General features: G+C 41.0%; 1 pseudogene; it reads left to right on the forward strand.

Moving 5' to 3' along the window:
• Positions 1–500: 500 nt before the first annotated feature.
• Positions 501–9,965, forward strand: LOC136283576 (transient receptor potential cation channel subfamily A member 1-like; annotated as a pseudogene).
• The last annotated feature ends 409 nt before the right edge of the window (positions 9,966–10,374 follow it).

Below are 10,374 nucleotides of genomic sequence, written 5' to 3' on the forward strand. Positions count from 1 at the left end.
GGGAGGCAGGCATATCTAATCGACGTAACTGACCAACGATAACCACAGACACAGAGGGTACGTGACAGCTGTTTCACAGCTAGTCATACATCGAAATGAGTTGAATTGATTGAGCCGCAACCGAAACCATAATTGAAAGAATCAAACGCCTAATGCCACTCGCGGTTTTAAAGATCCTCAATCGTCAATTTGTTATTTAACTCCCAAATAATGATGGAAATGAAGCAGTTATCACGCGATTTCCTGAGCTGAAATATAAACTACGTCAGTTGACCTCGCGGGTCTTCTTGGTCGATCGCACTTCGTTCGCCTCAGGACCTCTCACAGGAGCTTATTGAGGACGTGTCCGCGCCTTCCGTAATCAAACAGTGGTAAATTCAAGTAAGCAGTGGTTTGCGTGATAAATTGAAAAATATAAACAAAACATATTCCGTCTTTGTATTTGCATCCTTAGATACAATTGTTGTAACAAATTATGTTTGACCATTGAAGCGTACCGCGCAGCCGGAAAAACGTAAGATGTATTTATTTGCATGCTTAAATCACCGTTACATGTACATCTCTTAACAGCTGAAGAGGAACACGTAAACCGTTGGGCTCTTGTTCATTATGGCAGATGGAGATATGAGTGATACAGATTCCCACACAAATTCTAGAGTAAATCTTGGCGAATATCGAAGTCTTGTTACGCGATTTCGACGTAGCCCGATGGTTCAACAGAAGAGACCTCACTCGGGAGGACGACTTCAACCTCACGATGAATCCGTTCGCATGGGGATGAAAATGGTGCCCTTGCAAGATCGTAACGTCGCGTTTCATCGCGCTGTTGCTCATGGAAATTCGGAATACGTGAGAAAGATTTTGTCCGAGAAGAAGTACGATGTGGATGCCTTCGATGAATATGGATTCACAGCGCTCCATTACGCCGCCCAGCACAATAAAGTATTTATCCTCAACATGCTCCTGGATTTTGGCGCTGAAGCCTCTGTGACAGGTGTGGATGGCTCGACTGCCCTACATCTTGCCGCGAGGTGAGTCACGTACGCAGTGAACTTTAAACTAAACAAAACTTTTTTTTTTTTACCAAGGTCTGCCATATCAAGCCTTCTTCGCGAGAGTGGCCACTAATTGGACTTTTGTGCATTTCGCTCTAATTTATGTTTGATTACGAGTGAAGGTGCACATAAATCACTTAGTCTTAGAATCAGTGAGATCTCGTGAGGTTAGATTTTTATAACCCTGATCCTTCACACGCACCAGAAGACACATATTTGGGACTAGAGTTGACATCTTATAAAACTGCAACTGAGCTAATATAGTATGTCTTTCTGTTACTTTCTACCAACTCCAGGACATTTTATGCAAGCAAAATCATTCAGAAGCCTTTAATTCTTGTCACCTCCTCGGATAAATAAGGTTTTCTTTTTTTGCCTCCTAGCTAATGAAAAGAATTATTTATTCTTTAGTGGCAAAATTTGATCTCAAATACGATTTGACTCGTCGTCATAAAATCTCAACAGCTGCAGACCATAAACACAAGCGCTTTAATTGTTAACACTTCGAGGAAAAACAATAATCAAAACAATAAAATTGTTTCGATATCGATCGCCGTTCTTTTAATGCAATGTAGAGTAGATTTTACTCATCCTACATCCAGAACTCTGAATAATGATTCCGTGTTTTTTATGAATAAATTAGACGAAAGAATCCAGCTGGGGTCACGGAAAGCTAATCTTGACGAGAGCGCCTCAATATATCTGATTGCTCTGAATTTTTAAAACTTTTTATCAATTGGTTTAAAATGTTGAATCATCAAAAGCCGAAGCAGAGTTTGAGTTGACATAATTTTCAAACAGAAATAACGAAGTATTAAAGAGCCACTAGTCTTTTTGTAAAATATTGAACCAGGAATAATGAACTCTGGAACAGAGGAATGCAGTAGTGTTCTCCAAGAGTCGACGAGGCGCTAGTTTCTAACAGACGCACAAAATTTTGGATTGAAAAGGGCTACATCGTTTAGGTAAAGAGAGAGAGAGAGAGAGAGAGAGAGAGAGAGAGAAAAGAGAGAAAAAGATAGAGTTTGTGTGTGTTTATCTTTCTTTTCAAGTTTAAAAGGTCAGGTGTATTCGTTGGTATACTCCATCCGCAGGTAGACAATGATAGTCAATTCCGTGTTCTAGTTAACAAATTGACAGCAGACAGCATTTCATTTACAGGTTCAATTCTCTAGATGCCGTCCTCTCTCTTCTCGGAGCAGGAGCTAAGGTTAGCTCGAAAAACAGCCTCACGGGTTCAACTCCCTTACATGAAGCCGCAGCATTTGGAAACAAAGACATTGTCGAGCATCTTTTGAAGAATGCAAAGGCTGACGTGAATGCTTCAGATTTCAAATCTGTCTCACCACTTATGCACGCTAGTGGCTCAGGTTATGGTGTTATCTGCTTAATTCTGCTGCAGTATGGAGCTCAAGTTGATTTTTCTTCGGCAGAAGGGATGACAGCACTTCATTTTGCCGCCACCAATGGAGATTCCTATGTCACGCAACAGATTGTCGAAGCAGGTAGACTGATCACCATAAGATTCCATTTTAACAGAATGGTTACTATTTATTGCTGAGGTGGGAAGGAAGGGTGTCGGAGTATTTTGGTTATGTCACGATAAACGTTACCAGATCCCCCGTAAGGCTCTATAATATTCCTAGGATCCCCCTTCACCCCCCCCCCCCCCCCCACCCTCTCCCTTGGCAGTTTATTAGCAGTCAATTGACTTTCGTCCCCCTTTTATACTATGTTGGCGACGACTGTTTCCCCTTTAGTTCTCCCTGAAATCATGTGAACAAAATCCTCTCCCAACCTTTCCCCCGCTTAGTCGTTTAATAATAACTGTTCCTTGAACCTTCCAGAGAGAAATTCTGATCTCAGAATAATTGGCACATACATGTTGAGTTATCGAAAACGTATCTCAAGATTTTCTATCTTTTGTTAAGGTTTCGGTAAAGCAACTTTTCCACACCTTCACCGAAGATGATTGCTTTACCTCTGGAAAAAAATTCAGCCCGCCGTCCTAAGCCACTCTTATTAGACGTTCAAATGCGCCAAAAACTTGCAATGTGAATATAATTCATGACTTCTAAAAGTTGATTGTGATCTTTTTATCCAAATAATACAGCAATTCGCCATTATTTCAAAAAAGAATCATCCACTGTTGCAAAACCAGAAATGAACGCTGACTTCAAACAGTTCATAAACAAATGTGACTTGGATGGTAGCACAGCACTTCATCTAGCGGTACAAACAGGTTCCAAGGACGTGTCCCAGGTGCTCATTCAGTATGGGGCTGATGTGAATTGTCAAAACAAGAGCCTCCAGACACCAGTGTACCTGGCAGCAGTTGGAGGACACCAAGATGTCTTGAAAATGCTCATTTTGCAGGGTGGCGATATGAATGCAAGTGACAGCCAACAAAGAACTGCCCTACACAGGTACCTACTGAATATCAGTGAATAACCCCCACGTATTTTCACAAGGTTTCACACAACTTAATCCAAAATCAAGTGAGGCTGATCTCTTCCATCTAAAAACAAGGAAAGATTCTGAAAATTACAAGCCAACCATTAGACGCTACTCGAAAAACACCAAAAATTTAATTAGATTAAAAAAATATGAGTAAGATGAAAAAGCTATTACTCCAATCAGTTGACCCGAAGGGGTGTCGGTAAACTTAAAAAAAAAAAGGTTAAGCAAAATATGCACGTCCACTTTATTCTGGTGCTCACAAACCCCCAGGTGCTATGCTTGCCTTAATTTAACACTTTTTAAATATTCCTTCCAGTGCTGCCGCCTTGGGATCTACAAAATGCATTGAGATTCTCCATGAAAATGGTGCCAAAATTGACACCAGGGACCAGAGTGGTCAAACGCCTTTTCTCTTGGCGGTAGCCGCTGGACAGACTGATTGCGCAAAGTTATTTCTATCATTTGGCGCCAAAGTGGCAGCTCAAGACAAGCGCCTACGTTGTTGCCTCCACCTTGCTGTAGAACAGGGAAGAGAGGAAACGCTCAGTATGTTACTGAGTGAGACTGGTAACGACTTAGTCAACATACCTGACCACAAACAGCGGACGTCGCTTCATTATGCGTCGTGGATTGACAACCCGAAGGTATAAACAAATTACAGGAAGTGTGACCACTGCTACGGGAGATTACTGACACATACCTACTTGTTTTATTACCGGATAAAAGAGATGATTTTAATTTAAGATCGTTGTCATCTTTGCATGCTTTGTTCCTAAAAACTGTTTAGCGCAAATTTATTTCGTAAGAGTTACTGTTCGTTTCCTATAATGTGATCAGTTTTATTATATGATCCTGGTGACAGAAAAAGCGTGACTTCGTTCAACTGAATTTAAGCTTCTGTAGATCCACCTTGTTGTTGTTGTTCTTCTATTTCGTTTTTTTTTTCCTTCCTCGTCACCAATGTCATTAACTACAATCATCACAGTCTCCTTTTTCATGAAAGCCAAGTGTACTTCAATGAAAGTGTTTATATTTCAGTTCTTAACTTTTCTAACAAACGTAACCGCAATCTTTGGAAACGTACACTTTTTCCGTAGCTTTTGGAGCTGCTACTCGAGACAAAAGCAAATGGATGCGTTCGAGACGCAAAGCACAAGACACCACTTCACTTAGCCGCTGACCGAGGCACCTCACGCCAAGTCAAGGTTCTCACCCAAGCTGCGCCATCTTGTGTATGGATGCGAGACGATCAGCGGCGAACTCCTTTGCACTACGCTGTTATGAGCATGAAGAGGTACGTCACTCACGTTTCACTTTTGCTCTAGTTGTTGTTGTTGTTTTTTTTTAATTACATTGCAGCAAAGGCCCAATCAGTATCGGACGTTAACCTACTTCCTGTAACATTAAGCGACTGACGAACCATCCCCTATACTGAATTTAATGCACCATTCCTCAAATCTTACCCCTTGCCTCTCGATGAATGTCCGTGGGAAGTCGGTTCACTGGTGATCAAACTCTTGAGTAGAGATAAAAGCTTTAAGAGTGAGTGTTTTACTTAAAAACCCATTGTAATTTTTCTGTACATGTACGCGGCGCTTATGACCCTATTGAGCTGTTGAGTCGATTAACAGCCGCTGTTCCACCAAAACCAGTCGGAAGGAGAGAAGACTGGATTCGAGAAAAGTTGGGCCTAAGTAAGCTTTAAACGAATCGAGTTGGCCATTTGTTATCAACATTACCCAGCTCGTTCCCATAGTCTCTCTTCTTCCCGTTCCCAAAGAGAGAGGAGAGATCATGGTAACGAGACTGCGCCAATAAATGAATATCTGATGAAAACACATGATCCCATGATGTCTTGTCAGGAAATCTGGCGCCATACTTTTGGACATGGGTGCTGACATCAATAGCCCCGATATCGTAGGCTGGACTCCTCTAATGTGGGCTGCAAAGGCAGGAAATGTCGGTGTCGTGGAGCTCCTTCTCGAGAGGGGCGGGCACACGGATCACGTAGACATTGATGGAAATTCAGCCCTCCATGTGGCAGCACACTTTGGTCAAGTTGAGATCGTCAGGACACTGTTGAATTATGGAGGGAGCTTAATTTTACAAAACAAACGTGGAATGACATGCCTTGATGTGGCAATGGAAGCGCAGAGTAATGAAGTCGTCATGGTTATTGTCAAACATAACAGGTATTTTACCGCCAGTATCCCACTCCTAGTTAGCTCCAATGCCATTTGAAATGAGTTATGCAACATCTCATGAGGCATGTGTGCATGTGCACCCTTTCAGGCCAGCTAGGTGACCCGTGTGAGGATAGACTGACTAAAATTCCAACAGTCCTTCCTTACCGGTGTAATCCGTCAAGTGAGACAAAGAAACCGTTACAAAAAAAATTATTTTGGTGCGCGTGAATTCTTTGACGCGCGCTTCTCTTCTTATAGTTCGCGGAACGTCGTGGTTTTTATAATGACTGGCTGATTGACTGACAGAGAATAAATGATTGACTCATTGATCGACTAGCTGACTGATTGATTGACTAGCTGACTGACTGACACGGACAGACCGATAGACAGGTTGAGGGACTGGTCGACCTGCCGACTGATTGAATGACTGGCTGACTGACTAACTGACTGACTGACTTACTAACAGACTTATTAGCTTGTGACCGACTTCCTGACTGACTGATAGACTGACGGACCGAATGATTACTGGACTGACCGACTGACACGGGCAGACAGATAAATAGGTTGAGGGACAGTATGTCTGTAAGAAGCACAAGTTCCTCACCTAAAATTTGCGATTTTTTACAGATGGCGAGAAGCACTTACAGCCTCAAGTGCCCAATCCAATCCTGTGGAAAGATTGATTGAACATTTTCCCGACGCCGCCCACGTTGCCTTGGATCGCTGTATTCAGCGATCTACTTCTGAACGCTCCATAAAGTATGACTTCACTCTCATAGACCCAGGCCCCGATGATCACAGTGGAAACAACGACGAACGCTTCCTAGGTTTGGAAACGATGGTCAGACACAAACAGCAGCTCCTCTTGGTTCATCCGCTTTCTCGAAAGCTGTTGCTTCTTAAGTGGAGGAGGTTTGGTTGGTTTGTTTACGGAACGAATCTCGTGCTTTATTCACTTTTCCTAATATTCTTGACAATTTTTGTTTCAACGGAGAGAGAGAATGTCAACTTTCCCAAACCAGAAGACGATGATGAACTTGACGAAAAATTCTTCATAGAGAAAAGTGAATTCAACGAATCGGTGCCCTATATCGTCATCGTATTCGCGGTTTTGCATCTTGCGAAGGAGTTTTATCAGATCTACACCCAGAGGCTTCGTTACTTTACGGAGTGGACCAATTTTCTTGAATGGGCCTTATACCTGACAGCATTTTTGTTTGTTTTACCTTACGTTACTGATGACACCGGTCTGAGACAAAATTTGAAATTTACTGGCAGATGGGAACGTTTTCCATTTTCTTTGGTTACGTTAACTTAATCCTCATCGTGGAGCCGATTAAGTTCTTGGGTCTGTACGTGACCATGTTCCTCGAAGTGATGAAGACCGTTCTGAAGGTTCTGTTATTGTTTGTCATGTTCACTTTGGCCTTCGCAATGGCGTTCTACATTCTGTTGAAAGAACAGGTGAGCGGAAAGAGAAGGAGAGATTTATCAAAATGTGTTCTTTGTGTGTATGGCGAACAGAATGCACGTGGCGGCCAATAACTCTCTGTTTATCAACATCTAAAATTTCTCTCCCGATTACATGTTTACCATCGCCATGTTGATTCGTACTTACACTTACACTTGTCTTTCACAGAGCAGAGCCTAAGGTCATAACTTCTGTTAATGGCATCGAGAGCGAGATGTTAATTCTCTCCCATGGCCCCGGTTGGGAGAGTCGGGGAGTTTACTCCAAAAAAATATTTTTATGGAGGATCTACTTTCAGCCCCCTAGCTTAATTCCGTCACCCTTTTATGTAGAACATTCTTAAAGAAGATGTACCCTTTTAACGAAGCTTTCCTCAGAAAACAAGAGTAACACCTCACGCGGAATTCACCATAATTCCCAGATTTCTACATTCTGGTATGAAGAGTCATCAGTAGGTTTCTGACAGAGGTCAGCTTCCCGATTTAACTCCGAGAACACTTCAGCCGATCCATATGTAAAGATAGATCGTTCATTTTCTCAAAGAAGTCCATAGAACTGTAGCCCCAAGTTGACGATGTTTTGTTTTCTTGCAGGAATCGTTTAGCACGATAATGAAGGCCTTCATGAAAGTTTTTGCCATGACTTCTGGGGAAATTGAATATACTCAAACCGTCATTGACGCGTTGAACAAGAATTCAGCTGGCACAAAATTTCCGCTCGTTCCTTTTGAAGATTCTACCTACATTTTCTACTTCATGTTTATCTTGGCGATGCCGATAGCTCTTGTTAACCTATTGGTAAGCAACTTTTTTTTTTACCAGTATCAAAGCCCCCACCAAACAAAGAATCATTTAACTTTACTTGGACACTGAGAAGTTTCTTTTAAAAATTATGAAAGAAAATCGAGAATGGCGTTGATTTATTTTGAATTCAGTCACCAAGAAAGAAAAATTTCGAAATTTTTTTTTTATCCATTTGTGACTTTTTCAAGGTTAAAATGACCTTCTTCAAAGAATCATATCACAAAGTACAACCACGAGAACTTCAGCTGAGGGAAGCAAGGCGCGAAAATTAGTCGTGAAGTAAAACAAGAAACTTGCCATTTTACAGGGCGCATGTATGAGAAATGGCCTCTCTCAGCTCATATTTTCTCGCTGCAACTATTCAATACTTTACTTCTTATTTAGTTCCTATAAAACGAGGAAACCAGACTAGGCCCGCAATGTGTTACAAAAAATTAAGAAAATTGAACAAAGGGAGTAGGTGTCCAAAGAAACTGTGGTGTTGCTTCTTTGGGAGAGTATAAAAAGGTTATTTGGTATTATTAACTGAGTTAATAACGTAAATAAGTCACAGTTAAAAGTTTAAAAGCTGACGTTTCGAGCGTTCGCCCTTCGTCATTCGCTCTGATGAAGAGCTATAGCTCGAAACGTCAGCTTTTAATCTTTTAACGGTGGCCAATTAAGATAATAATTTGTACGTGTATCTTAGATTGGTTTGGCAGTTGGAGATATTGAAGCCATTCAGAAGACAGCTTTCCTCAGGAACAAGGGGAAACAAATCACTTTTATCGCTGATATAGAGAAGAAATTCCCAAAATTCTTCACCAGACGAATTTATAGTGGACATGAGATCGTGTATGCTGGAGAAGAGAAAGGAAAACTTTGGAGGTAAATGAGAATTCTCACCTCATCAAAATTTCCACCTGATCCGTTTTCCCTAGCACTGCACGAAGCTATTCGGCCCATTGCATGAGATCTATATGAAAGGTTCGCGACCAACCAAAGATCCCACAGGTTTAAGATCATGCGAAATTCGTCAAGCATTTTCATGGTTAAATCGTGTTTAGGATTTTGACCAAGGTCTGTTAGCTAGCATCTAAAATGCTAGCAGGACACATGACACGTCACACTATGTTATACTCTTTAATAAGAGAAATCATATTATTTCTCCTGTCTGTAAGTAACTATAAGACAAGTTTAAAGGGGCTCATTTCCACCTTCCCAACTCCACTCCCCCTGGGTTGATACAAGGGAGATACGTTCTACGTCTAAACCTATATTCATTCTAACTTCACATCAGGAGAAGAACAAAGCAGGAAGAATTTCAGGATGAAGATCTTTTAGGAGACAATGACGGGGAAATTGACGAGATGACGTTACGGCTTGACAATTTGACACGAGAAATAGAAAAGTCTAAATTGAGACAGAAGATTCTCATTGGTGCCACAGACCAACAGAGAGATATCCTACTCGCTGTGGCCGAGCGTGTCGGCGTAGAAGTTAATTTGCCATCGCGTATAAAGATAGAGTGAAAGCTTGAGCAGGACATTCGAGAGACAAAATTATGAGCTTGAAACTGTTTTTTAAAGCCACAAAATGCCCAGTAAGAGAATCATTATTATTTTTGGCTGGGGGAGGGGTGGTGTTTGGTTGTATCACAATAAAATTTACTTGATTTCCTCTCCCCTCCCCTCCTAAGACTCTGTCGTATTCTAATGCCCCCCTCTTCCCCTCATTGAGTCAATTTGCTTTAGTAGTCCCTCGAAACTCTGTTAACGACGACTGATCCTTCCTCCGTTGACAAAAAATGCCCTTTAAGACGACCATGGTTTAAAATGAATGGCAGCTGAAGGCAGTTGTAGAAGAATTTCATTAACGAGTTACGAAAACATTTCAGTTGTAAGCGTGTACAAAAAGTCTATCTCTTATAGACAAAAGAAAATAAATAATACTTGTAAGACAAAACTGTTTATTAACGATCTTTAAATGATAAAATGCAGATCTTGTACAATTTTACCATTGGTTTCTTAGATATCAACATAAAAATATTTGAATTATTACGACGCCTTCATTATTTAACAATTAAGTGAATGAAAAATTCACAAGAAAGACAGAAGCAAATACACATTCACAATCTGAACTTTAATAAATTTTACACAGTCGCTGTTAACAGGAAAACTTCAACAGTGGTATCCTCGCGCACATATTTCGCCAAGCTGTTCAACATATCTTTGAAAGTAGAAAGATCCAACTGCGAAAATACGCTTGCATGATTATCAGAAATTTGCATTCGCTTGATATCCGATTGTACTTGATGCACCAAGACAAAAGGTAAACTCTACTGGACGCCGAGAAACAACAATGAAAATAAACCCGAGAAACAAAGACAACTATAACAATTTTACAATTATCTTCATCAT

Source organism: Pocillopora verrucosa, chromosome 9 (assembly GCF_036669915.1).
Source record: "Pocillopora verrucosa isolate sample1 chromosome 9, ASM3666991v2, whole genome shotgun sequence".
Classification (NCBI taxonomy): domain Eukaryota; kingdom Metazoa; phylum Cnidaria; class Anthozoa; order Scleractinia; family Pocilloporidae; genus Pocillopora; species Pocillopora verrucosa.